The sequence below is a fragment of the Lepisma saccharinum genome, chromosome 30, assembly GCF_977018435.1.
Source record: "Lepisma saccharinum chromosome 30, izLepSacc3.1, whole genome shotgun sequence".
Taxonomy (NCBI): Eukaryota; Metazoa; Arthropoda; class Insecta; order Zygentoma; family Lepismatidae; genus Lepisma; species Lepisma saccharinum.
In genome coordinates, this window is record NC_139258.1 from 32,803,969 (window position 1) to 32,830,992 (window position 27,024).

Sequence of the window (27,024 nt, forward strand, 5' to 3'; positions counted from 1 at the left end):
ATGTGGACCTGTAATGTTTTCATATGCCATGTGGTGCATGCAATTGCTATGTGCTTGAATAACTCAAAAATGATGCATGTAACAAGCACGGGGGTTTGAGATTTGAACTCTTCTGGCTGTTATACATGTTTTTGAAAAAATCGATAATTTTTTGAATTTGATTATCTCAGAAACTATAAGTGAGGGAGACCTGGAATCTTTTCAGATGTCATGCATATACAATTCTCTATGTTTTGTGCCTCTATAATTTTTTCAAAAAACTTGTAATTCTACCTATGTGCTTGAATAACTCAAAAATGATGCATGTGACAAGCACGGGGGTTTGAGATTTGAACTCTCCTGGCTGTTATACATGTTTTTGAAAAAATCAGACAATTTTGTGCCACATTTGTTCTCTGAAATTGAGATCAGAAAACATGGTGTTGTTATAAACAGAGTAGATTACTCTGGCATTACCTCTACAGCTTTGGCCACACTAAAATTAACCAAAACCGAGGCTTCTTACTACAAAATAGGTGGATTTGAGGCTGGTGATAAGATAATATCTAAGAGTCACACAGTGCTGTTTCCTATGCGCCTGTTGCCAGGATTCTTCTCAGATTACAAAGATATTATGTGGAAGGGTGGTTTAAGAATCACATTTAGAAGAGCTGCCAATGATAATAATGCTTTGATGAGGTACAGCACATTAAACTCTACAGGGGAAGCTCTGCCTAATACCCTACCTGATGAAGGCAAGTGCATTATTCAGACTATGGAGCTAAGAATGCCAGTTGTTGAATATGAAGCCAGTTATGCTCTTAAATACAAAGCAGATATCCTAAAAAATCCACAGGTGCCTTTACAATTTTATACATATCAATGTGTACAGAAGCCTGCCACTGGTACCTATTATGAGTTTGATGCTACAAACTCATTCTCCAGTATACAATATGACATGCCAGATTTTGTGGTGGTACTGTTTCAGACTGGAAGACACAATAATCAGGAAAAAAATTCAAGTAAATTTGATAACTGCAACATCAAGAACATATATCTTAAAAATGGCAGAAATGAGGTATTCCCTAGAGAAAATTATAATTTAGACATGTCCAAGGATGATTTTCTGAAATTATATGAGGCATTTACAGCATACAAAAGGGTCACTACTGGCAATACCGACATGTATTACACACCAGATGAATTCAAAGCACAGAGACCCATGTTTGTTATCAACACCTCAAAAAGAAAACAAGTTGATGTTAATGACAGGACAAACATTAAAATTATCTGTGAATTCCACGATACACTCCCTGATGACACCATATGTAGTGTTATTCTTATAGGTGAAAAATCATATGTTTATGATGTAAGAAATGAGAGAGTCACAGAGCAATTCTAGAAGGCCTCTGCATATTACATTGTCTTAGTATTAGATATGCAAGTTGAGCCTGGTGCCCAATTGAACTTAAACCGGAAGTGGACCGGAAGTAGGCAAACCGGAAGTGGACCGGAAGTGGACCGGAAGTGGGTGTGTGGGTGGGTGTGGGTGTATGTGGGTGGGTGTGGGTGGGTGTATCTTGGCTTAGTTTTAGGTGTAACCAAAAAAAATATCAAGAGGGGCATATTTTTGACAAGCTTATGGACAACAATCTCACAGATGTGGCTTTTGTAAGTGTAGCCAAATCAATCTGAGGGGGCTCATCATTTCACGGGAAATTCCCGAGGGCATTTTTACAAAAATCTTGGATTAGACAGAGTACCACACTTGAGCAATAAGCTCATATGCACATCTTGAGCTAGTTTTAAGTGTAGCCAAATCTGCCTGAGGGGGGGGCTCATCATTTATCGAGTTTATATTATAGCCAATTACACTACTCTAACCTTAATTCAGAACTTCACAGCCTTCTTTGCAGTAGTAGTTCCTGCTAATTATTGTATCATAAGAAAAGCAGTAAGTGAACAACAGAACCCGTGTTATTATTTGTAACGCTCACTGCCTAGTGACAAGGACGTATTTAGGAGGGTCCAGGGATCCCCTCCCCCCAAAGACTTACCAAGTACTAAAGTAAGACAATGAAAATGTACTTTTTAGCATTTGTTGTACTATAATGTATAGTTATTTATTTCCTATGTACTTGGAGGACAAGGATTATTATATTGAGATTATACTGCTTTGATGGACAGTTCCAAAGATTTATGCACACTACTACTTCTGATAATGTGCATAAAATATTAATCAGGAACATCAATTTTTAATTATTCAATAAATATTCAATTCTTTTTCTATTTGACATTAATTTCCTTGGTTTTATACAAATTTGGTAATCTTAATTGATTGATTTGGTGTTTTAAGCTCACTTTCTGCACAGTAAGGCTAATTGGGACTGTTTAAAGTGGGATCCGAACCACTATGAGCCTCCGCCGGGTATTGAAACCGGGACCCCTTGATTATAATGTGACGACACCAGTACGCCATCGGGGAGGTCTTTGGTAGTCTTAAGTACACGCAAACTAGATAATAAACATATGCTCTTATATTTATATTCATTCTTATACTATTCTTTTAAGTATTCATGTAATAATAAAAATGCAATATTCATAAATGTACATATTTTAATTAAATTATAATTTAATTGTTTTTATTTCAACATTATTGTTATTATTACTATTATTATTATTATTTGTGGGATACTTGGTTCGGACCCTCCCCCCGACCCCCCGAAATATATTTGTAGATACGTGCTTGGATATGGAAGAAATGTTGAAGGTCACTGGTCTAAGAAAACAGACCAAACAGGCGCGATCAACAATAACTGTATTTTAATTTTTATATATATTCTACTTTCAGATAACTCACACGGGCCTGCGTGGCGGAGGAGTCAGTGTAACGTGCTACGAAGCCTGATCGGGCTTGTCATCCATTTCATCATTTCATCCTCATCGACGAGATTAACCCAAAAGATAGAAAAGTGATGTACAATAACAGAAAGAAAAAGATAGATGTCTCGGGGAGGGATAGGGAGGACTATTTAATGTGAAGGAAGAAATGCGCGACACGAAATAGCACTTCATTATATGCCACACTCATGTAAAAATATTTAAAAAGGAAAATAAATCTAAGATAACAAAGAATACGGAAAATTAAACTTAGAGAAGGACAGAAGACAAATAAGATGAAAGTGTCGTGACACAGGAAATGAGTTCGTGGAAAAGACACCATTCTCTCGCCTTCCTTGCGAACATAGACTTCAATTTGGATGTGGTGTTTAATGTTTCCAAAAAAACTCATCTGAAGAAATATTTTATGAAAAAGTTACCCAGAAATTCACACCCAAGAAGAGAAGAATGGAGTTGCTACTTTAAGGTAAGTAGTTAATTATATATTATTTTACACTTGTATGTTGGTCTAAACTACAGCGCCTTGAATAACGTAGTGTGGAAAACGACCCAAGAAACTGGTTCCCGCGACTGATGAGAACATAGATGGCAGTGCGATCAGAATCGGTGCTAATTTTCTTATGAAAGTAATGCGGCTTTGTTAGTTTTTGGAATATATTATGTAGATTTGTTTGTCTTGAAAGGCGGTACGTGAATTGATGGAAACAGTTATATTTGTGGAGTGATTTGCAGTCACGAAATGACATTAATTTGGAAAGAAAAGTAAAATAAAATGAATAAATAAATAGCATGCGTGCGTAACACAAGAAGAAGCATCGCAATGTGATTCCGGACGTCAGGTCTTGGACTGTGTATTAGAGTTTATTTTTCTATGTTATTAGAATATAAATAGTATCCTGAGAGATATTTCATACCGAGGCGACAAACCACAAATGTCGCTTGAAAGCGAGCAGTCGGAAATCAATGCAGCCTTTCGAACCGTAGGGACACAAGCTCTGACTGCACCGTTTCCTCAAGGAGATTTTAGACCAAAGCGACACGCGACAAACGATACAAAGCGATACGGGTCCTTCGGTCCAAGGCAACTTTCACACCGAAGCGACACATGTTGCTTGGAAAGGAGCCAATCAAGAGCAACATTTCACATCGTAGCGGCATGACGGGAAGCACAGGCCAGCGTTCGGTTGGTGAAATCCTCAAGTGATAAGTGTCGCGTGCCGCTTGTCGCTTTGGTGCGCAATCTCACTAAAGCAAGACACTCATTGCATCGCGTATGCGCGAACAACAAACCACGGCAACATGTTGCAAGCTATTGAGGAAATGGCCCAGTTTGAGCGACGCAGAAGCGACAAAGCGACACGTGTGGCTTATCGTGTCGCCTAGATCTGTCGTTGTAATGTGCGGTTTATCGTTTAGCCTATCTGTTGTTCGCAAGCAAGGCTTGCTAATAGAATGAAGGCACCGTGTCGCTTGTCACTTAGTTGGGAACCTCATGTGCAATGTTTTACAGTCTGGAAGTGTGTGTCACTATTGTGACAGTGTGAACATCCCGTGTCGCTTGTTCCATTGGTTTGAAAGTTTCCTTACACTCATGTCGATGGCACTAAGAAAGTTTTGTGGGGTTCCCCTTGTCGTTTCATGCAATCATCATTATCATCATCGCCGCGATTAGTTTAAAGCGGAAGAAAAGAGACAGTATATATAAGAAATACAAATGCTTCAGTGTGTATATCTTTAAAAGAATTGATGATGATGATAATAATAATGAACCTAATTCATACACAAAAATTTAGTTGCCAAGAGCATTCCACGCGTATTTTTTCTCCCGTATTATTAACGAAAGTATGACGATAGCAGGACGTGGTCGACAGTCTAGAATGTTCGTTAATATCTTCGCGACCACTGTACCAAATATCATAGCAATTATCACATTCATAGAAATGCTTCATGTAAAAGAATCAGACCTTGCAGCGAAAACTCCATTTACTTCCATTATAAGCAGACGAATACCAAGCACCGGGTCCAAGACCAGGGCCTCTAGCGGTATCATTTTCGAGTGGAACCAGCCAGAGAGTGCAGAACCGTGCCGTTTTCCACACTACGTTATTCAAGGCGCTGTAGTCTAAGCTAAATATTGCATGTAGTCGGCTGCTACTTTTTATGAGTAAACCTGAAATTGTTTATGTCCATTGCTTGCTATTATTGTGTTAATGATGAAATTTCGATGTACTAAAAAACTGCAAGACATGAAAGAGTAACACGAGCCACTGATTCACAGTATAGCCAAAAACATATCCAGAAATGTTCCACGAAATGTCCAACACACACATCCAAAGTTTATCCACAGAATGTCCAATGTCCAAAACGTATCCTTCCTGGATAGTTTATAGATGTTCCCTGGACGTACATATGGATATCCAGGAGATATCAAATGGATATCTACTGGACATTCTTGGATGTTCTAAGGATATCCAGAACTTCAGTACGAATATCTAGGAGATATCCTGGATATTTGTGTGGTATGTGGGACCTCCCCGATGGTGTGGTGATAACTCTGTTGCGTTGTAATCAAGGGATCCCGGTTTCGATCATCGGTAAAGACACAGTACGGTGGTTCAGTCCCGATTAGCCTGTCTGAGCATGGACGTAATACACACTTTGACAAACTGGCACTGAAACGAAAAGAAAACAATATAGTTAAGAGTCTTACAAATCATAATAAAAAAATAGTTTGAAAATACCGTGTGTTTGTCATGTAAATCAGTTCGCATATAAACAACCTTTCCTGAATATATTACAAGAACCAAGATGCTTCTCTTTTATTGCAGCTGACTGTACACAGTAGAAGCACGAAGAAGAGAATGGAAGAAAGAAATGAGACACTATTCTACGTTTCTTCCGTTGGTTCGGTCTATGTCTTACAATTACTCTAGCACTATAAACACCAATATAAATACCGTATTATTTTTGTTTATTTGCATGATATTCTATGGTGCTCAGTTAAGTATTTATGTTCAATCTTTTATTTTTCAATCACTAATGAGTTGTATGGTATTGCACACTTTGCAGAATGCTTTGTTGACACAAATTTATCTCGTTCATAGTGTTACCCCCCTAACCTTAGACAGACCCTACATTTATTACGCTGGGATATTCAATTATTTGATTATTCGGGCCCAACTAACATACAATGTATCAGAACTATTAGTTCATCAATGTTTAATTATGGTCCTTCCCGGGCCGGGTTCGATACCCGGTGGAGGCACATAGTGTTTCGGATACCACTTTAAACTGTAGTTCCAGTTCCATTTAGTAGCCTAACTGTGCATAAAAGTGGACTCAAAACATAACTCAAACTGGCCTTCCCGATGGTGATGGGATAATGCGGTCGACGTGTAATCAAGGGGTCCCAGGTTCGATTCCGCTAGAAACGTATTTCCCCTTTTGAAACTGTAGATCCAGTCCCAATTAGCCAATCTGTGGACTTAAAACAAACTTTGGCAAGGTTGATCTCAATTCTTATTTATGAGATTGTTGGGAAATACAACCGAGTTGGCAACAGTGGTTCTCTGATGCGTCGCAACATCCCGGAAGTCTACGCGAAAACATCTGCCATTAACAAGCGGTCCACTTTTGCCGAGGCGAATGCCGGAAGAACCGTCTAACAACGATAATTAAACCGTCTTCATCCCCCTTGGAGACCGTCGCTGGAACGCAAGAGTCGAGGCTGGAACTGGAGAATCAGCGCAGAGACCAAAATTCGATTCTCTCCAGAGGAGACAGATTCTAGTCTAAAAGTTGAGAAAAGAACGAGACCATACGAAAAGTCAAGAGCGACATTTGTAAAATCGAGATAAGGCCGAGAGTTGCTCTCCCAGTCTTTCTTCTATTTTGAAGCTCTAGTACAGCATGTACAGTCAGCGACAATAAAAAACGGGACACCTAGAGCCTGAAATTCTCTCCTTCCTGCAAGGCGTTATGTGTGTTGCCTAACTATACGGCGATATGTGGATTGTAATAGCAAATTATCAATGACAACTTCTAACGCCGTTTTAGAGTTACGCAACGCAACCATTTGTATTGCGGGTGACTGTATATAAATTCCAGTAACACTTGAACACTAATACAGCCCATCTTTCGTAGGTGGGGTATCTCACTCGTAATTCCCTTATAATGATGCATCCCATTAACATTGTTGTATATAAATAATACATACTACGAAACTCAAAGGTCTCCGTGGTCTAGAGATTAACATATGACACTACAAAAATAGGACTCCTAGGTTTGAATCCCGCTAAGGTATGGATTTTATGTGTTTTCTTTCATTGCCGCAATTAACCGAAATGTGCAGCGTAAAACAAAGAACAACGAAACATTTTTTTTTTCTTGAGATGCACATCACATCGGCCATGTAAATCCCGGAAATACAAGAAACAGTTAAATTCTCAATAATATTAAGCATAGTTTATTCCACAAAAAAACTTAATCTAAGAAGTCGGAAGAGTTGATCGCCCTCATAACACTCCCTGTGGATATATATTTGAGAAGGTGTTTGTTTTCAAAATAATAGCAAAGAAATGGACGCTTACAAAACATGAACAAGGGGGAAAAAAACATTCAATTGATATTTCCAATGCAGGAAGGAGTTGACTCTTGTGGGCACCTATTTTAACCATCCCATTATCTTGTCACGTAAATGAAAAACTTTTGTACAAATTCACTACAGTCGAATCGGCTGCTTGTATAGCACAGAACAATTTCAAACCTATATTTGCCTTCTTACTTGAATGCACTCAACGATAACATTTTCACCGTTGGGTATTGGGATTAAACATGCGAAAGGATTGTCAATTGCCGATTCTGAAATGCTTTGAACTGTTAAAACTTGAAATCCGAACAAAATGTTCATAGTCGGTTCACAATTACCGTCACTCTCATTTTCTTCCCTGAAGATGAGAGTGACGTCAGCTCTCGAAGGCTTGGAATCATTTCCACAACTCACCTGGTCAATAGCCCGAGAGAATCTTTTCTTGTCTTTCCGATGAGTCTGAAAACACTTTCGTATATTTTTTAAGTAAGGGATATTTCCCCGTGTACATTGAAGAGTGCAAAATGGCCTAAAGCGCCGACGCACCAAAAAAAATTAATCAATCAATCAACTTTCGTATATTTAAACGCAGGAAGAGGCAATGTTTATTTTAAGTCAATTTTATGCTCATATAGGTTGGGACACAAATCACTATGTAATGTGTCCACAACGTGAATCATACCCAGGACCCCTTGATCACAAAATCAAAGGGTCTGGTGTTCATTCCTCGGTGTAGTCACATCGCACTCGAGATATGGAATTGAAGAGTTTCTTTTGTTTGAAAATTCAATTGTGTTTTTCCATATCATTTATTATTATTGGCTTAATTAGTTTAACTGAAAGGACCAACTGTTACATATGATTATATATCAATAATGTGGGAAAAGTTATTGATATAGATAAATGTAGTTTCCAGGTGACTATATATATCTGTGTGTGTGTGTGTGTGTGTGTGTGTGTGTGTGTGTGTGTGTGTGTGTGTGTGTGTGTGTGTGTGTGTGTGTGTGTGTGTGTGTGTGTTTTAATTTATATATTATTTATATTTATTCTAATATCTAATATTAATTTACTTTTAGTTCAACTCGCTGAGTTTGGTAATTTTAGGTCAAGAGATAACCATAAACAATTTAGTCATTATAATTTGAAGTGCAGTCTTATCTGCAAAAAATATTAGTGTATGTAGTTTACCACAACTGCAATACATTTGATAATATTCTTTCAGGTGCTACTAATTGTAAAGCTTCGAGAACCATGTAATTCGAATATTGGCACCGTTAGATTACCAGAATGACTGGTTACGGGTGTCAGGTAGCTTTTCAGATAAAATCCAAAATGATTGTGCATGTCTACAGCTGCATGCAAGTGCATAATGCATCAGGTTTTTCTCTCTTTCAAAGGCCGAAGTCACAAAATGATTAATGACGCTGGCTGAAGGAATAAAGATGTCCAGTGGGCAGTAAAATAAAAGTTGGAGATAACATGTAGCAGTGATATAACAGAAAAGCTTTGACAGGAACGGCGATAGCAAAGTTCCAGCGAGATACGTTAACTAGTCTTGTATAATGGGCTTTAGTGTAGGGTTTGAAATTTGTACAATGAAATCGGATCCATACCAAATTCTAGTACATATTTTCTAAACTTATCAAAGTAGCTTTTTATATCTTCTAAGCAGGGGCCGGATTTTTTATGACCTAAAAATATCCGAAAAATGATCTATAAAATTACCTAAAAATATCAATAAAATAACCTAAAAAAATGACAAAGTTTTGTCTTTATTTCAGGGTATATGACAGTTAGTACGGCACAGTTCTTACTTCTGTAACGTTAGAACTGAAATTACAAAATGTATGTGAATTTTATGTATACCTTATTCAGAATTACTGCAGTAGGTAATGTAGAGCGGCATGTTGCTTTGTTCGTACAATTGCGTGGCGATAAAATTGTTGTTTTCATTGTTACCGACATCAAGGTGATAAATATCAGTTCCTGGCTAAAAATGACTGAGTGAAAATTAATGCAATTACATTACTTTTCTTTTGAAAAAGAAAGAAAGGCCAGAAAAGGACGTCAAACGCGAAACGACCGAAATATAACGTAAAACTTGAAAAATTACCTAAAACTTAAAAAATAGATAATATGACGAAAAAATGCACAATAAAATTCACATTTTTATAAGCAGAGGTTCGTATTCAGGATTTCAATACTTAAGAGCATAAAACATTAAAATGCTGACCAATGCAAAATTTATTGTATATAAAAAAATATACAATAAACACTTAACGTTTCCACTCTCTAACAAGGTCTTCTTCAGACAAAGATTCATAATAAATTCCTTTTATCTTCGTCTGAAGAAGATCTTGTTAGAGGGTGGAAACTTTAAGTGTTTATTGTATATTTTATTATATACAATAAATTCTGCCTTGGTAAGCATTTTAATGTTTTATTAACATGGAAACAAGGCTCAACAGTGTTACCATTGAAACTTTAGAGCAATGCCTGCTATATACCTTTCTATACATAAGTATAGAAATATTGTCATCAAAATCCGTGCCCTGCTTTTGTATAAGGTATGAACAGTTCATTGTTTTAATGAAGAAATGAACTGTTCAAGTTTACTGAACCGTTAAAGTTTCCACATAGAATCTTGTTAATAATTTTAGCTGATCATCATAGACTCGTTCCAGATACTTTATGTTCGACTTACTCCTTTTAGCAGTGAGTTAAAATTTAATATCTAGCTTGTATTTAACTGTTTTTGCCCAGTATCTACAATACACGTATTTCATCTACTCTGTACAAAAAGTCTTGAAGAAAGTAACGTAAAAGTTGGGCAAGCGTCAAAACTTCCTTTAGATTATTTTATGTGTGTGCAGGAAATTGAGTCTCAATATAATTTAATACAAAGCCTTATTTGATCTTCTCTAGAAGCATCAAAATACAGACATTTCATTTTTCACACAAACGTATCTTTGCATGTATAAATAAGGACTTGGTATGTTTTTGTTTAACACAGATTACAAGTAACATACTTTCTGGAATATTTTAATCTATTCATAATAGTTTCAGAGCCTCTCCGATGGGGTTGTTATAACGTCATCGCCTTGTAATAAAAGGGTTCCGGGTTCGATATCCGGTAGAGATCCGACTTAGATCACGCCCATTTAACCTTTCTGTACATAAAATGGGTTGAAAACTAAAAAAAACAACTCAAATAATAGTTTCACCCAATGAATATATTACAAATTCATTTCCCTAATTCAGTTTCAAGTATCCAATTCTTTTTAGTCGATACAGAGTCATTCGAATCATCGGTGATTACGCTTACGTCACGTGACCATGTTATACAACGAATATGTGTCCGAAGCAAAAGAGTTTGAAGCAAGTTCTGTATTGCAATTTTATTCTATGTCGCTTTTCTTCCACTTTTGGTTAATCGCGACCACAAGAATGAGTGGTGATTGAATTGAAAAGGCTGGAACTCTAACTTGTGACCTTCGGTGGCGAGATCCAAAGTCGAATACTCGGCTCGCTTGGTCACCGAGGTGATATAGAAGAGCTTTCATCCGGCAACCTTCGGAAAAAAAAAAATCAAAAATTGATGTTTCTTCCTAACCACGCTCTGGTCTCCAATGGGATTCAGTGGATTTGATCTTCGTTGGATTTACCATTGAAGCGCGGTCTTAACAACTCCCCGCAGGCTATTCCGAAACTCTCAATTCAAAAGGTGCGAATCGATTTTTTTCTTTTTAACCTGGAGAAAGAGAAAAAATAGAGGCAAAGTGATGGGATTTTAATCTTCAATCCATTTTCCTGCCAAGAGTCAGTCAGAACTCAAGTTTCCTGTTCCTCCTTTTTCTTCCCGCAACCTGTTTTAGATCGAAACGTTGTCTTGAGATTTTTAGCAGCATTTCTACCAAGTGCAATATGTCAGGTATCCACGAGGTGTGGATGTGAGCTTGTGGATTGATTGATTTCATTAAAATGTTTTGGGTGAATCGGAACATATGGTCATTTTGCAGCCTTAAATATATGCGGGGGGAAATTCCATTATATAACTTACCTTTACCATAAACTTTAAAAAGTGGTGTAAAAAGTCCCTTGGGAAATGTTAAAAGTACAGGTGGTAAAGGGACCTGAGCATGACATACACAACATATTAGAAAGGTAAGGGTACGCTATACATACATACATACATACATATATATATATATATATGTGTATGTATATATATATATATATATATATATATATATATATATATATATATATATATAAACTTCCACAGAGAGAGTGGGAAGGGCCCGCTCTTCTCACAAAGCTTAAAACGTTTGTTAAAACTCTCTCATCGTCACCTAACGGGATAAATCGTCAGGAAGGTTAAAACTGTTTCTGTGGAAATATACATCAGTTACTATTTTTACATAAACTTCTAAACAACTCATTAGACTCCTCTCAGTCTCAACTGCTCTCAGAAATCCCTTTTTATATACCGCGGAGAGAGCTGTTCAAGTACCGAGAGCTCTAACAAAGTCAGCCAATGCGGCACCCACTCGGAAAATATGTAGGTTGTATAACGAAATTGCAAATCATATGATAAGGTGGACATCTTCCAAAGCTTACGAAAGTTGAAAAGGGAAATTGAAACTTACTTTCAAAACAAGATTTGACGTTATTTAGCAGTTCAGTCATTTTCTATGTACATACTTGGTTTGTTCAGGTGTAAGAATTGATGTTGAGGACCAGTTTTTTGCTATTTACTATAATTATTTCTACACCTCATCATTTATATGTAATGCGTGGCTAATATGTTTTCCTTGGTTCTTTTGTTTTTCTCTGTTACTATTCTTGTCATATCCTGAGTAAGATTTAACCTCACTTGTCAGGTTGCTACTTTCTATTCATTTTTCATATTACTTTTTTATATCAATTCTTATATTAATTTTTATATTACTTTAACACATCTATCATTGTTGTTGTACCTTATCGATTTTACTGATTGCATATTCTGTGTAACAAACAATGTGATAATACAAGACACTGTAAATGGGCATTTGCTTGTAGTGTCATGTCTTTAAATAAAAAATAAATAAATTCGGCACGTGAGAGAAGGATGTGTTGAACACTTAGTGACATTACAGACACGACACAGCCCTTGCAGCAATTGGCGATGTGTTAGACGACTGTGTCCAATTCGAAGCCGAGTTAAAATGACTTCTTTTCGACGGAAGGGGCGGTAGGAGGAACACCATGCAACAATGGTGGGCTTGATAGCACGAAGCTTGTTCCTATTACCTCATCCCACTCTCCCTGCCAAGTGCCAAGAAGGGAACAACGATAAGCAGGTCCTTAGTTGGCAGAAGGTTGACGAAAATATCGCTCTGGTTTGCATCAGCAGACTTGAGCATCCTTGATGTTCGCAATTTCAAACTACTTACCATTTATTCATTTATTGTTCTCGACCCAATGGTAAGTTTTTCACTGTTCTCTAGATATTCGCAAATAGTTTAAGAGGCTTACCCCGTCACGAAACCATTGCGAATATCTATACAACGGCAAAAGCAAACAACACGAAGATTCATGTGAATGCTCTAAATTCTGAACAGATGGATATTTTTATGTTTTTGATTGATTGATTTGCTTTATTTTACTTCGCTTTTTGTGCCACTTTTGGGTAATTTGCGAAGATGGGGATGAGTGAAATTGTTGATTGGACACTCACAAACATCCATGCCCAGGCTGGGATTCGAACCGAAGACCCTTGGCGTCGTAGCTCGATGTGCTAACCACTCCGCCACAGGGGCTGGCCGTAGGATTTTGAATAACGATCTTTCGGAAGCAGCATCGCCGACCTTCTTATCGGAGTGGTTAGTTATCACAGCGCACTATGACGTCAGAGGTCTCAGATCCCGATCTGGCCATGGGTGTCATCTGTGAGTGTCCCTTCATCATTTCATCATCCCATCCTCATCTTCGCGATTAGCCAAAATGGAAGAAAAGCTAAGTATAATAAACCATATCAATTAATCAATTTGTTAAAAACAACGGACGCCAGTGGCAAGCCTGCCACGCAACCCTGGACGTTAAATCTGTGCCGTCATTTGTTGTGTTGGGTTGCATACGTATTAACTAACTAACTCTCTAGCCTTCTTAAACCCGAAGGTTCATGGCTGCAGCGACACAGGACTTCCATCTGTCCCTATCTTTAGCAACATCTATATACTCTTTTCCATCCCTACCGATTTCCTTTAGGTCCATCTGAACGTTGTCCCTCCATCTTCGTCTTGACCTTCCTACAGGTCTCTTACCATCAGGTTTCCCAACAAGAATCCTGTAAACTCTTCTTTCCTCTCCCATTCGTGCCACATGGCCTGCCCACCTAAGTCTTCTTGATTTAATTATTCTAATAATATCTGGACATGAATACAAATTATGTAGTTCTAAATTATGTAACCTTCTCCACTCACCTGTCTCCTCGTCCCTTTTAGGTCCAAATATTTTCCTAAGGATCTTATTTTCATACGTACAGGATATATTTTAATCGCTTTTGTGCAACGAAACTAAGAGTTTCGAGGTAATGTTTATGAGAAAAATTACTCGTTTTCAAGGCATCTACCACCAGCAAAGTTTGTTGTAACGTCACAAAGTCATGTAAGATCGACCCACTGGAACATAACATTTATGTGCCACCGAAAATCGACGCAAGGAACCCTTGATGAAGTCAAAATAAAGCGCAAAGGTTGGTAAAGGTTCACGACCGAGTATATTCTTCTTGGCCGTGACTTTTCATTACGTCCGATACAGCACTAGAGAGCAATCCAGGTCGGAAAACGAGAACAAAAAGCAAAAGGAAAAAATGGCAGCTTACCAACTCGTTTGTTTATGTTCCCTAGCAGGAAGCTGGAGGGAGGGGAAGCTGCACAGCACACAGAGGATTGTGTCGCTAAGCACCGGCTTTCCCCCTCTTTGCCCCCTTCCGACAAACCCCGCGCGAATAAGTTATTCCTCTCAATTTGTTCCCCCCTTTCATTTTTTCTCACCCTCTTTCGCTCGACACCTCCAACCAAGCCTTGAACGATCGAAATGGCGTTGCGATGCGATGCGATGCGAACGGTTGACGTTCGGAGGACCAGAAGGAAGAAAGAGAGAGAAAGAGCGCTTATCGATTTGTTGTGGCAGGTCCTATTCACGCAGTCACATCGTATTGGCCAAATTGCCCGACCGTACCGTTCCGGAAAGACGGAAGGTGAAAAAAAATATTTTCACCACGTATCACCTACGTGGGCACTGCTCACAAGATGTCGTGGATGTCGCAAGTATTTTTGCTGGTCATCGTTGGTGAGTTCGTGCTTTTGATCTTCTGAGAGTTTTGTTTTCTAACATGAGCTTCGCCTGTGAATTGGGGGGGGGGGGCAGATCCTCTAATTTGGACAAAATATTTTCATATGGGGTCTACCTCGGTGATCACGGCTATTGTAATATTCTTTCGGTCTCTAACTCACGTTTCTAAAGTGACGTAATATAAAATAAAATTCCGTCCGACCTTGCAAGACAAGACTATCTCCAGATGGCAAATCTACGAGGATAAATCAAAAAGTAAAGGCAATTTTCACATAACATCTTTATTTTCACACAAGAAGAAGAACTACGCATATCACTTTGCCACATATGCCCCCTGCACGGCTATGCGCTTTTGGTATCGTACAATCAGCTTCTGTATCCCGTCCGCGAAGAAGGTTTTTGGTTGCTTACGAGGCCACGTCTGGTCTGCACCGCCTGCTGGACCTCGTCATCTGACCTGAATCGACGATCACGCAGCGCCTCCTTCAAAGGCCCGAGGATGTTGTAATCCGATGGCGCCAGATTCAGGGCTGTACGGAGGATGGGGAAGCAAATCAAAGCCAAGCCTGTACACAGTGTTGACTCCCTCCGACCACAGAAAGCGCACTACGGCGCGCTGTTCCCCGATGGTGCTTTCGTGGAGTGTTGCGGTCCATATGTGTGACCCTTTTGCTCCCCGAAACTCGACTGAATGGGGCAGTGATGGATACTCACTCCTACTTCCACGTCACTCCAAGTGACACACCCAGTCTTCGTTTATTCCTGCGAAAACACAAAATTGCCTTTAGTTTTTTATTTACCCTCGTACAAGCGACAGGGGAAGCAGGTGAAAACGTGCACTAAACAACGTTGTATGATTCAGATCAGTATTTGTTTTGCACGTGAACGATTGTTTTGTTTACTATGGCTCGCTTTGTTGTCTTTGTGGTGGCTTTTACAAATCTTTAACTCCCCTCTTAACGTATTTTGCCGCCGATGTTACCGTGCGTGAAATTTCTGTCTTGTTTAGCGGACGATCTTCACGGAACCTGTTTCCCTTATTCCTTCCACCCCTATTTTGCGTTTTTGACACTGGACTCGTCCATTCGCATGCTCACTTGCGTCTATGGTCCCTCTGCTTCTCTTTCTTTTTCTCTCTCCTTTTCTTCTTATCTATCTATTTATCTTTATTTCATGGTGTATCTTTCTTTCTTTCTTTCCAGTTTTCTTTCTGCCTTCCCCTGTTTCTTTCTTTATTACCCTGAGGGGTAGGGATTGTTCAGTGGCGTGCCAAGGAATTTCGAAAGGAGGAGGGTTACGTATACTTAATTTTAAATAGTCAGCCCTCGTTTTGCAATCTTTTCCTGCCTCTGGTGTTCTTTTCTTTTTTTGGGGGGGGATACTGGGCCAAACTAGGTTTATTACCGCTACCAATCCCCTCCTCCTTTTGGCAGCCACTGGCACTGAAATATTCGCTACGACAATGCTCCAGACGGCTCTTGGACAAGCTGCATACTACGAGGGTAAGTCAATATATAAGTCCCAAATGGAATAGAAAGAAAAGTTGAAATAGTTACCTGATGGAATGTGGTTAATTTTTCAACGTAATCTCCATGAACATTTAGGCACTTGTCCCAGCGTTTCACGAGTCCCTGAAAGCCAGCAGCGAAGAAGGTTTGTGGTTGGTGACGTAGCCAGCTGGTAACCTACCGATGGACCTCCTCCATATCCTGGAAACTGTGACCACCCAGGTGATTCTTCAGTGGGCCGGAGAGATGAAAGTCGGATGGTGCCAAATCTGGACTGTAGGCTGGATGTTCCAGTCGTTCCCAACCTAGGGACCGTTTTGAGCCACTGTGGTATAGGCACTGTGTGGACGAGCGTTGTCATCCAACAAAATAACTCCATCTCTCAAAGCACCTGGACGTTTTCTGCGAATGGCTGACCGTAACTTCGTCAGGGTTCTGCAATACTTGGCTGCAGTGACAGTGTGACCCTGGGGCAGAAATTCCACGAGTAGGTTGCCTTTACTATCCCAAAACAAGGTGACCATCATCTTCCGTGCTGACTGGGTGACCTTAAACTTCCTACACACCTACCATCCTACCCTCATGGAACTCGAATGACTCACCGCCGCACGAGAACGTGACTACTAGCGCCGTATACGATACACGGTGGTGCTGCCACCTACACCGACATTTGCGGAAAGCATCAGTGCAACGACTGATATTCATAAAACAATTTCACATTGCAGCAATTCGAATATATTTCATTTTGCGACTTGATTTCCCCTCGTATAATCGCGCTGAACCAGAAGCTTTTCCTTTTCCTTCCAGCGGCCGCGAGCAATATCCAGTGGGCTTACTCAGGAACGCGTCAAGTACCGTATATCTGAGCGCTCAGCGAGTAACGTCATCGCTCAGCTACTTGACGGCCAAATATGCGTTGTTCGGCGAGTGCTGCTAACTTGCTTCCCGAGCGAGCTTGAATCTTGCTCGCCACAGGTTTAAGGCCGTACTAAAGGCAATTTTGTGGTAATTTTTCGATAACAGATGGCAGCACCGTTTGCCATGGCAACCGAGGGCCATGTTGCCAGATCTCCGCGTAATAATGGTAGATACAGCCGGCAGCCCACGAGAAGATCGCTGAATGAAGGGAGACGGGGCACAGAGGGAAAGGGAGGGTCAGGTTCATTTGTAGAATTTAGGGGTGGTCGGGAAGAAGGAAGTCTTGTTTTCTTCTTGGCGGGTCATTGTCAAGCTGACGAGAAGAGTTCTGGCGGAAGAGCACCTCCCCAACGCGAAAGAGTGGAGTCGCCTGGCAGTACGTCACACCTCTTCTGCCAGCGCTCTTCTCGTCGGCTGCCAGCTGTACATACAGGTTGGTTGGTTAGGGTACTCCTTGATGGGATATGACGTCACGTTGGTTAGCACGTTTTATTGAAAAATCTAAGTAGATATGGAGCAAAGTAATTGTTTAACATGACAATTTATCAGCAATGGAAAATAGTAGTAGTCGTAATAGTAATATAAAATCCCTTGTATTGTATTATGTATTTCTTTTAATATTTTGAAAGCAGAAGAGAACATACAAAGATAACTGTAGTTATTTCAAAACACGAAATACATAAAGTAAGGAGAGTAATTGAAATAATTTAAAACATTTTGCAATTATGTTTGAAGCGAATGCTGCGTTGACTGTAGAATTCACTTTATATGACAGTACTTGAACACATTTATATCTTTTATCGGTGACGTTACCAGATTTTCTTCATAAAATTGCAGAATTTCAGTGTACATTTTGTAAATATTTATAAATATTAGCGCTCTCTAACGATACTCAATCCTTTATTCTTGAAGTGAATAAACATGGAATTCTGCACCCTTATTTTTTACTGAGTTAATATCGCGGTTTTGAAAGAAAAATGTCAGAAGAATCCTGGATACACAATAGAAGACATATTTGTTGTTTTTATAATAGTTAAATATTAAATACAGTTTTGTAGCGTATCTAATTTATTTGTGTCTTGTCACCACACAATGTCCTGTTTCATAGTTCTTTCTTGCTCGCCACAGAATACATCGTTTTGTTTCGATCTCGTGAGATGGCGACGGTTAATGAAGTAATGAAGAAGTACTTGTGATTAACAGCCTAACATGTGGCGTAATTACAGAGAAGTTCAAGTAACAGAAGGTAATATAATTTTCCACGTCTTGTAATTGTATTAAAATGAAAGTGTTGTTTATTCCAAACATACACCGTAGATTTTCCAAAGTCGTGTAAGTGTGTGAATAACTTTTGGTGCCAAAAGTTTTGTTTTGTTCTCATTCGTTAGTACCCATCATTGTTTTGAGAAGCAGTTATTATAATATTGGTTTTGCAACGTGAAGTCACAGAGGATGGCACTGGTGTTTTGATCAATGAACACACACCTTCTAGTAAATGATCTCTCTGCTCAACGAGCGAATATCTTGCTCAGCGAGCATCGCTCAGATACTCGACGTGCCCTTGGTTCTTGCCAAGCTCAAAGCTTGAACATGATGGAAAATTCTTGACCCCCGCATTCGGTTTATAAAAAGTCCTAGTCGCTCTGAAATATCCGCTTGCAAAATGCACCAGACGGTTCTGGTACAATCGCTCTGACCAGTAGCTTTATACTGCAGGACGGCTTAGAAAGAGCGCTTCGCGAGCTAACAGCAGACGTCGCTCGCACACTGTTGCCGATTCTCTCGTGTCGTCTGCTCCTCAGCCGAACAAACAGGCCGAGGTAGCAAGAGGCAGAGGTCATTCACCCTTCCAGAAGGGTGCAGCGAGCTAGCTATGGCAACCGGGCTCGCTCATTCGCGGACCTGATTGGTTCTCGCAGACACACCCCCCATATTGTCGTCTGCTGCAAGCCCGCGAAGCGATCTTTTTAAGGCCTCATGGAGTATAGTTAGCTCTTCCTCCCCGCGAGCGATATCCAGGCATACGAGGGTCACCTGAACAACCGCGAAAGTGAAATTTTCGCGCTTTATCCGTCTCGCGGTTGTTCCTTTCGCGATTATTCCGTTTCGCGCTTAATCTTTTCGCTCTCATTCCGTTCGCGCTTAGTCCGTTTCGCGGTTGTTCCTTTCGCGCTTATTCCGGTTTTCAATTTTGGTTTCGTGATTAATCCATTTCGCGGTTGTTCCTTTCGCTCTTATTCCATTTCATGCTTAAAATTTTTCGCGGGTAAATTTCTCGTATCGTACAAACGGATTTCTTCAAATTTATAGGAGAAATGACTTACCGAATGCAGTTTCTTTATACTTGTGGAAGTTCGGCGAAGTGTTTTCTCGCATCGTTCATTGAATTTTGCGGGTAAATCATCTATTTTTCGATATAGATGTGTGACCGATGCACGAAAACTCTTGCATCCATTTACTTCCAGGTGGATGTATCCTGTGTGTGATGACGTAATCCCGGTCAGTGTTTCCAAACACGTGTTCTTGTAACTAAAGAAGGTACGTTTCCGCAAATGGTTTGTGGGGCTATGTGTCAATGGTTCGTGGGGCTATGCGAGAATGGTGTGTGGGGCTACGCATATTTTTTTCTAAACCAATTTTTAACTATTGTAACCTAAACGTGACCCTACCTAACCTAACCTTACCGGAAATGGTTCGTGGGGCTATGTATCAATGGTTCGTGGGGCTATGCGTCAATGGTTTGTGGGGCTACGTAGGTATTTTTGGGTGCACTGGGGTGGAAACACTGCATGCCGAGTATGGTAGTGAAACTGTGACCGCCATTTTGCGTGTTACCAAAGGCAAAAAAACAAAAAAAAACGAAGAAAACTTACTCGTTATGTCGCAAATAGAGCTTATTTCCATGAAATAAGCGAAATGCCACCTTCAGAAATATTTCTCAATGCAGAATACATAAATAAGTACGAATATTCAAATTAAATGAACTAGCAAATTTCAGCCGTTTGTCCGATACGAGGAATTTACCTTTTCGCGCTTGTTCCTTTGCGTTTATTCCGTTTCGCTCTTATTCCTTTCGCGTTTAATTCTGTGTTACGTTTCCCGGTTGTGCTCTTTCGCGCTTAATCCCTTTCGCGGTTATTCCACCGCCCCGCATACAACCTGTCGCCAAGATCGTAGGCCTGAAATATGCTTCCGAGCTGCGAGGGAGAATTCCTTTTCGGCCGACGTGATGGACATGGCGCGGTAGGTAAGCCGTTAGCATACCTGAGTAGTCTGGAGTCAATTGTGTCCACTCGGGCAGTTTATTATCACACTGGAATGCGGTGAACGACTGACATTATCATGGTCAGCTTTTACGTGGGCGCCATGTCATCTTCGAAAGAAAGCACCTTCTCCTTTTCCCACTGATTTCATTCTAACCTTATGAGACTGAATTGTCCCTGGGCGTCGCCAGGAATTCTTATGTGGGCGAGGGAGGCCATTGAATAATATAAATAATATTAATTGCCATGGTTATGATTATTATTTTACAACTAGCTGATTACCCGGCGTTGCCCGGTTATTTATTAATCCAATTTTTTTATTAGACAGGAAAATAATGAAATCTAACTATAGTGTAAAATGTAACTAATTTTATTTACAGGTATTTAAAAGTATAAGTACAGTATACAAATTATAAAGTTAAATATTTTACAAATTCACTATAATATTAATTTAACTTATAAACAACATTTTTAGTTTCACCTCCAGGAGCAAGAATAAATAAATTGAACGGCATTGAGAGTGTCACTATTCATCTTAGTGACCCCGAAAGCTATGGATTCCGCACTAATATCGGTCGTTTTCTTTTTATTTATTTATTTATTTATTGAAATTTCCAGTACAGCAGAAGCCATTTTAAACCGGAAAGAAACAACAGTAAAACAGTACACTAGTGTTAAAATGAACACACGAAACAAGATAAAATAAAATAAAATAAAATAAAACAAATATAAATATAAACATAAACAAGTCGAGACATTTCCAAGATAAACAGATGTGTTTCACAAAAGCATTATTTATATACAATTTTTTCTATGTTGGTGATAAAAGATGGATATGAACTGAATATATCGGTTTGGTTTGAGATGACATTGAACTGATTTGGTAGCCTATGAAATAGTGAACGTTGAATGAGTGAGAGTCTTGGATTATTTTTACATGTCACCCCTTACCAACCCACCCCTAGGGATGGCTGTGGTGTCTTACCCCCACAGTATTTCTTTCCAGACACTGGCGGTTTCAGGATTCATGTACAAGGGGTACGATAAGAAAAAACAGCGCCCCCCGTACTTATACAGAATGAAAATCTATTACACAGTTTTGCACCGTCTTTTATATATTTTTCAAAACCTTTACCAATTGACGTGACTAATCACAATTTACTGCAAAAGCGAAGCAAGTGCAAAAGCAAAGCTATTTTTTGCGTAAGTACGTAACCTATTTTTGTTCACATTGAATTTCAATAAATTTAAAATTTCCTGCTTTTCTCTTGATCCATTGATAATTTTGTACAATAAAATTTCTCTTCTAGTAGAATGTATTATACTATTTTTTTTCTAGCAATTTTATATGTAGTATCTGCATGACGATATTTATACCACACTGAGGATGTCTCGATTCAGGATCTGTGCAAATTCCATTGAAAACTGTCTCGATTGGGGATGTGTTCTCTCAACCGGTTTGCTTAAGATATGAGGTTGTTCTAACTCAGGATGTCTTCTTGACTGGAGCCCTAGAGTGGGAGTGACTCATATGGTAGACATTCCACCGCTTGAACATGCACGTTAGCAATGGAACGATATGATTCTTCCCATCCTCCCCGTGCCCTCCCTCATGGACCTGGCTTTTGGATCTGATTTTCACTTACATGGAAATTCAGACAACTAATCACTTGTGATTGAGTCCTGCTAGAAGATGGATTACTTGATGACTGAACGTGGTCGCCCTGCTCTAGTTCACGAAGGCCTAACCTAACCAAGGAATTTTGTCTTTTCAAGGTGATTTGGACTATAATCTCCAATTGCTCCTAAGGGTCGAAATTCTCAAGAAACCCGTCTTACCCCCTCCCCTTCCTTAGGCAATTAAAAAACATCCTCAATCCGGACAAATTCCACTGACACATCAAATCTGTGATAAACACATTCCGAATCGAGACACTTTTCAAAGAAATCCTGAATCAGGACTTCCTGAATGTGGACGTCACCTTGGCCGAGTGGTTAGCTCATCGCGCTGCAACGCTAGGGGTCCCGGGTTCGATTCCCACTCGGACTTGGATGTTTGTGTTCGTCCGAAAAATGAGAAACTGTGAATAAAGTGGAACTTGACATGTATGAAAGTGTACGAATGGGTGAATAACGGGGGGATACTGCCGAATAGGTGTATTCCTTTAAAAAAAGAGTGGTTACCACATAGCTCACTTACACACACGCACGTGTTATTTGTGTAATTATATTACTACCCTGCAGTATCAATTTGTCACTATCCATTGTCTAGTGACTTTAACTATACGTATCCAAATAATATTAAAAGCTATACATATGACAGGGCCCCTTGTAAGGGAGGTGGCAAACGAAAACTGGACGTTGTTGCCTTGTAATCAAGGGGTCCCGGGTTCGATACCCGGTGGAGGCACAAGTGGTTCGGATCCCACTTTCAACTGTAGGTCCAGTCTCAATTAGCCTTACTGTGCATAAAGTGGACTTAAAACAACAAATCAAATCAAAACGAAAACTGGAGCCCCCCGGTTTCGGCGCCCCTGCACACCAATCTGATTCTGTGCATATTAAGGAATATTTAATATATTTTAAACAAAATTCTCCTCATGCTGCAGTCTTTGCAAGTATCTTTCAATAATGCAATGAAATTTCAACAAGGCAGTCATTATAACGATATCACTTGTCTGTTATCCCGTATCTCCTCTGTGCTCTTACCCACGCTTGGAAGAGCTGGTTTTGAAGCTAATTACGTGATAAATCTTACACGTCAAGTTGTGAGGTATAGAATTATAAAGAGAAATCCCTCATGTCTTTATTTTGCACTGGTTCAAGAAAGGCGGGTACTACCAGGGGCGGGTTTAGGACCTCCGCCGGAGTGTCCTCTTTGAGTAGCGCTAAAGCCCTAATTTTAATATAAGCATGGTTATTTTTTATTTGTAAAAAATACTGGCAAACCAGGTAAATCATTTTGGAAACAATAATACGATATGGAACGATGGGAGTTTCAGAAAATAAAAACAGATGGCAGCACAAAGTCGGAAAATATAAATAAATTGCTGGAAGATAAGTATGGATTTAGTGAAATCAAAAATATGACAGTAAGATGTAGAAAATATGAGAAAATAAAGACTATATTGAGCTGTGCTTCTGAAGTTCCTAAATTCATGCAATCTAAAAAGCTATTGTTATTTTGATATCATTATGTAGGTATTAAACAAATGTATACCTGTACTAAACGTATTTAAAAGAAAGGTTTTTAGTATTCCTTAATGGTCATTATTAAGTATTTGAAATTCCTGTCGGATTAAAAATTATAAATACTCGAGTTTGAACTCCAATTAAAAAATAACCAGTAGATCTACATATAAATAAGTTACATCAAAATTTAGCTTATTCAATTCTGCGTTAATCTATGCCAATGAATTTTTTTTTCGAGTATGTCTTCTATTTTTTATCGTCGTGAGAACAAAAAAAGTTCCGCTTTTTTCGGGATTTGCAAATGATGGGTCTCTTTGAAATTGTATAAATGAAGAAACGTCGATCCGATCCTGATGAACTTTTAGTATGGTGCAGACAGAAAGGTTTTTAACACAATCTGTAAATTTCAATTTTTAATATTTGTCACAAAAACGTTATCTTAGATTATGCCATACAACTTTTTCTTGGTATTGGGTAATCCTACAAATACAATATTGGCTTGATTTTAAGCTCGTTCCATCTGCTTTTAAAGTCCATTATCATTGTCAATTCGCATTGCGAAACCGATTTTATACAGATTTTTATTCACTATCGTGCCAACCGTTTTTGATTTACAGAATTTCAAAGAGACCGATCGTTTGCAAAAGCCGAAAGAAGCGGTCCCTTTTTTTTTGTTCTCACGACGATAAAATATAGAAGACATACTCAAAAAAAATTGATTGGCTTAGATTAACGCAGAATTGAATAAGCTAAATTTTGATGTAACTCCTTTATATGTAGGTCTACTGGTTAATTTTTAATTGGAGTTTAAACTCGAGTATCTATAATTTTTTAATCCGACAGTGAGGCTGTTATTTTTTATTTACAACTGTAAACATGTAATATGGCCTAGTCTGTTATTGGGAGTGGAAGGTAGGGATGGGGGGCGGCAAAGCTCCACCTCGCCCGGGTAAAAATTGTATCTTGATCCGCCCCTGGTACAGTTTCCATGAGTAGTACCGTTCACATTGTCCATGACTATTCTCATTAATTTTTCTCTTACATCCTATGTGTTTATAAACGCTGGATTTTTATGTATGCTGGTGCAAAAGTTGTCAACAAAACGTTTTCGGTTTTCTTTTAATTCTCGAAGCTCTTATTGGTTCAAATAAAGTGGACGAACATGGTGATGGATATTTTGCACGGTAATACTCATGGATCCCAGTGTACAACGGTTGTCTTTCACAGTGTATAGAGAATGTCGAAGACAATACTTTCATTTGCTTGTTGGGTTGATTGAAGTTAAAATGCTAGGCGGCCAAGCACTAAGGCTATTTGCATCCGTCGCGATATACGTTGAAAGGCCTCCTACATGAAGGCCAGGTTTTTGAAAAATCGAACTTTTTTCAATACAACGATATCGGGAATGTGTGTTCAATGAACACTTTTGCCAAAATGAAACAAAACCCAGAGGAGGTTAACTTAGTTTATGTTAAGGTAGAAAGACAAGGTGGTTAGTGTTGCAAGTTTTCAGGTCCTTGGGTTCGAATCCCGCCTTTATATCTTTTTGGCTTCGTCGCAGGTTGCTGCCTGTCCGGCTGGAGATATAGGTAATTTGCTGCAAAATGCAATGTTGCCATATCTCCCACTGATGAAATTGAAATCTTGGGGCAGTAGAGAGTATAAACATTACTTTCTTTTTTACTTAAAATTGGTTGAATTTTCCTGCGTCATGTAGTAACACTACCTTTGCAGAATGCGGTACAGAAACACACACACACATGCATATATAGAGCCCATGGCTCGATAACCCTCGAAGGACCTTGGCCTATCTCCCGACTGCCAGTCTCCCTCTCACAATCCTACCTAGAGGTGTGGAGATCTTCAACCGGTAATGGGGTGATGTGTGGTCAGCACGTCGAACCCCCTCAGCTGTTGTAGGAGAGTTCCGAGATCAGGTTGCGCTACTCACTTGTAGCTCCCCAATTTCCTCACAATGATGGGTGACCACCGGTCCTATACGCAGGTCGATAACCCAGAGACTGAACCCAGGCGGATTCGAACCCATGCCGTCCCGCAGTCGGAGCCCAAAGCACACCGCCTTAGACCGCACAGCTACGTAGGAGGGCATACATATGTGTGGGTGTGTGTTTGTGTGTATGTGTGTGTGTATCGTGAAATCCGCACGTTATATTTCCAGATTTTCATCTTATCATATGTTTAGAGCATATTCTGTGCCCCAGGGGAAAATTCTAGATCTGCCTAATGCCTATGGAGATAAATACCATTATACGCATTTTATTAATAAACACGTAGAGGTAACAGTTGTCTTCACAGTCAAAAACAACATATTTACCTGTACGGCAAATTACTTTATATTAGTATATTACTAGCTGATTGCCCGGCGTTGCCCGGGTATTTATTTATCCGAATCTTCTATTAAAGTTACCCGTTGGAGAAACATGGCGATCTTAAATCCACTCCGCATTAATTAATATACTGCAGCTGTGGCTTGTTGATTGTGATCGAAAAAACAAGTCTCTCTCTCTCTCTCTCTCTCTCTCTCTCTCTCTCTCTCTCTCTCAAATGCCATCGTGAATGACATCAATTAGCTTAGCGACTCCGAGAACTATGGATTCGACACTAATCTAGGTCATTTTTGACATTTTAATTTTCATCCCCTCTCAACCCCCATGCCGATAGGTGATGAATTTGGAGTTGATCAGCATCGGAAGTGTCAGTATTCATCTCAGCGACCCCGAAAACTATGGATTCCACACTAATACCGGTTGTTTTCGATTATTTTTGCATGTAACCCCTTCCCACCCACACCCTTAGGGGTTCCAGAGGTGTCTTACCCCCACAGTATTTCTTTCCATATTGCAAGTGATATGTGTACCAAGTTTTGTTGAAATTGCTCCAGGCGTTCGAGATTTATGCAGGAACAAACATTCACACACACACAATACATCCATTTATATATATATATATGTGTGTAATATATATATATATATATATATATATTCATTTACACTTAATTAATAGTCAAGTAGCAAATTTGCCGGCTTTACAGACAAAGATAAAATAGGGCAATTATTTTATGTATCACTTATGTCAAATAAGATATAACACCATTGTAATTTCTTAAGTGTTATACCACATTGATTTGTTCCTTGCAGCATACAGGCAATGGTCGGCCGACTCTTTAGTAAAAAGTTAACAAAAAATGTGAAGAAGAAAACTCAAGGATGTGGCTCTATTAGAAAAGAAAAAAGAATGACGTCAAAGAAGGTGCAGACTTGAAAGGTGCAGGCTGACACAAACAAGGGTCTGGAAAAGAAAAAGTTGAATGGGAACT

General features: G+C 39.3%; 1 protein-coding gene across 1 annotated transcript in view; it reads left to right on the forward strand.

The window, feature by feature from the left end:
* Positions 1-3,312: 3,312 nt before the first annotated feature.
* The window catches only part of LOC145981988 (uncharacterized), a 417,662-nt gene continuing 393,950 nt past the window's right edge, over positions 3,313-27,024 (forward strand). Inside the window, exon 1 of the mRNA XM_083115511.1 lies at positions 3,313-3,346. The gene's annotated coding sequence lies outside the window, so the exon portion shown is untranslated. The remainder of the gene's footprint in view (positions 3,347-27,024) is intronic.